Below are 3,470 nucleotides of genomic sequence, written 5' to 3'. Positions count from 1 at the left end.
ACATCACATGGCGGGAGGACGTGGGCACCGCAAGGTTATACAGCCCTTTACAAATGTGCGTGTCATCAAAAATCACGTCGAGGAGTTCATTCTGTAGACTCGTGGGCATGTGGCCCAGCTGTTTATTTCCATCAGTCACTACATTTTATCTCCTAGAATATTCTCATTCCATCCTTCTAATTCAGCTTCCTCTCCTCTGCCTCACCCAAGCTAACCCCAAACCCTTGGCAGTGCTCTCCTACCCACCCACCCCCCTTCAAACATGACCAGCCTCAGAACATTACAGAGATTCTTATCCGTATTTCACAGATGTGATGTCTTCTGTCACTCTGAGAACAGTCTTTGTAGGGTTTGCTGATATTTTCTCATGGTTCTTACACCTCTTTTCTCCACGTTTGTTTTCTGTGTGTATGTGTCTTATCCCACCTTCCACTGTCCAGACTGTCTTCAGAGGGTACATGACCCTCAGCTGTCTGTTCTTACTTTGGAATGGGTCACTTAGACATGGAGGAGGAGAAGCGCTGGCCAGTGCACGAGTCTTCCTTATGGTCCTGGAGCTGTCTCTGCCGGGAGAGGAGGCACATGCTCAGCCACTGTGGTTGGGTGGTGGCCGCTGTGGCTATCTGTGGGTATTCTCTCTGGGGTGGGCCAGTCTTCCTCAGAGAAATCTGTCAGTCACATGTAGAGCTGGAGGCACCAGCGTGGCTCACAGTAAGGTGTGTGGACTTTCACTGAATTACCACTTTTGGAATAGCATCTCAACCGTGCCCTTAGCTATCACTGGTATCCCCAAACCCGGAGCCTTTCCAATCCACCTTCTGCAGAGACTAAAACCTCCCTTCTCCCACTGAGCAGGGAACTTGGTCATTTCTCACATCGTAGTTGTCATCTCTAGAAGTTCAGTTTGGGTCTTTTAATATCTCCCACTTCTTCACATAGTCAATCTTTCCTCTGCCTTTTTTGAAAATTGGAATAGAATTATAATAATATGCTTTGTTCCTTATGTAGTTCTCTTTTTAAATTATAAGACTTTTTATAAAAGATTTTATTTATTTATTTAAGAGTGAGAGTAAGTGCGAGTGAGTGAGAGAGAGCATGAGAGGATGAGGGGCAAATGGAGACACCGACTCACCGCTGAGCAGGGAGCCTGATGTGCGGCTCCATCTCAGGACCCCAGGATCATGACCTGAGCTGAAAGCAGTTGCTTAACTGAACCCCCAGGTGCCCCTAAATGACAAGATTTTCTTTTTTTTTTTTTTTACAGCAGCTTTAGGCTTACAAAAAAATTAAGTGGAAGGTACAGAGTTCCCATTTACTGACCTTCCTTCCTTGCCCACCCCGACAGTTTCCCAACATGAATTAACATCTTCTGTTAGTGTGGAATATTTGTTATAATTGATAAGTCAATATTGACACATTATTATTATTAACCAAAGTCCATAGTTTACATTAAGGCTCGCTGTATGCAGTATATGCTCTATGGGTTTTGATAAATGTATCGCTGGATCACCAGGTAAAAGTATGCTTCATTTTGTAGTAAACTGCCAAACTGTCTTCCAAGTGGCTCTATCATTTGGCATTCACCAGCAATGAATGAGGGTTCCGTTGTCCTATATCCTTGTCAGCATTTGAAATTGTCCATGTCTTGCATTTTAGCCATTCTAAAGTATCATAACTTTTTAAAAGCTCTTATCTGCCAGTTTCATCATCAATGTCAGTTTTCCATCCGATGCCCCCGAATAAGGTTCTACATCCTGGCTGGTGGAATAGGAACATTCTGTGGAGCATGGGGGATTGTTCCCTTCAATCCTTTAGGAGGACTCTTTCTCAACCCTGAGGAGTTTCCTCACAGGCATGTGCTGCTCTGTACTCAGCTGAAGACCCAAGGGAGCTGTCTGCAGATCTCTGAACTCCCTCACTATGTAGCTCTCTCCATTCTGGTGCTCTGCCCTGCACTGCCTCAGACTCCCAGCTTCATCACCCAAACTCAGCTCCCTTTGGCTTCCTCCTTCCTGACTAGCAGCCTGGAAACCCTCTCCTACTGGTGAGCAGAGGCAACCAGGGGGTTCAATCCCTTTGTTTCCCATCTCTTAGGGATCACACACTGCCCTTCATTGCCTGATGTCCAGTGTCTTTCAGATATTTTGTCTGCTTTTACATTTTTCAGGCAAGAGGGTAAAGATGGTCCCTTATAGTTAATCTTGGCTAGAAATGATCGTCTGAAGGTTTCTTTTGAATTGAACCAATTATTAATAAAAACAAAACTTTTATTCCTGCTGTGTTCATAATAGGTAGATTCTGCAGCAGTGTGGTCATAATACAATACCGCCATGCACAAGTCTTCAGTCTGTGGTTGGGTTCAGCTTTGATGGTGCCACTCGGCAGGCCATGTCATCACCCACCCCCCTGAAAATATGACCCCCAGTAATGGAGCCAGTGAATCAGCAGGAGAGGCTGCACCTGCTCTCTTCCAAAGACCAGAAGGCCACATCTATCTTGGGAAAGGGTAGCAAACGGGAGGAGGTAGAGAGTAATGAAATTATTAGAAAAAGAGGTCATATCAGTGCAGTTTTTCTGATTAAAAAGCTTCATGTGTTTGTTATTAAATGTCTTTAAGACTCTGGAAGAAGAGAGTATTACTAATTAGGGAATCTATTTTGGCAATTTGAGAGAGATCGAGCTAACTGCATGACTCCCTAGGCCTTTATCCCTTATCTCTAGTGGCCTTATGGTGCCATGCCTCTTGGTTATCCTATAGCCCAGGCAATGGGAGTTGTTGGGTCAGCATATTTCTTTTGTATTCAAAGGTTAGCCCTAGAACACTAGCACTTCCAAATTTTTAGCATCTTGACAGAATTATTTATAAAAGTCATTGCGTACTTTCCTGCATTAGTAAGAGTGATAGAACAGCAATACCAATAGTGATAACAATACTCAAGGAGTTTGCTATAGTTTTAAGAGCTTTGCATGTATTGTTTTAATCCTGACAGCAGTGTGAAGTATGTACAAGGATTATCACCATTTTGTAGGTAAGGAAACATACACAGGGAGATTAAATATTTGACCAAGACATGCAGATTACGGAGTATAAGTTTATCTGTTCTTGGTAACTTGGGAGATATTACTAGGATTGCCAAATATTGGACTGTAGCTATCAACATAGACACATATGGAAGGTCCTAGAAGTTTGAGAGCTGACCTGGGGTCCCCCAGAGTTGGGTTCCTTGAGGGGAACCCTTCACTGGCAGTATTTGCTTTTATGGGAGCCTACAGAGAAACAAGCTATAGAGGTGCCCCCTAGGAAATGAAGGTTGGGGGAGACAGGATTACAGGAGAGTGGAAAACTGTAAACCCTGCCACTGGGGTGAAGGGAGCATGGCAAGGTGGCAGAGGATACTGAGGCACACAGTTGGCAGTCATAGTAGGCTTGCCCCATGCAGGAAGCAGTGCAATGGCCATTGCTGCTTTAG

The sequence above is a fragment of the Vulpes lagopus genome, chromosome 5, assembly GCF_018345385.1.
Source record: "Vulpes lagopus strain Blue_001 chromosome 5, ASM1834538v1, whole genome shotgun sequence".
NCBI classification, from domain to species: Eukaryota; Metazoa; Chordata; class Mammalia; order Carnivora; family Canidae; genus Vulpes; species Vulpes lagopus.
Note: the sequence above shows the minus strand (reverse complement) of the source record.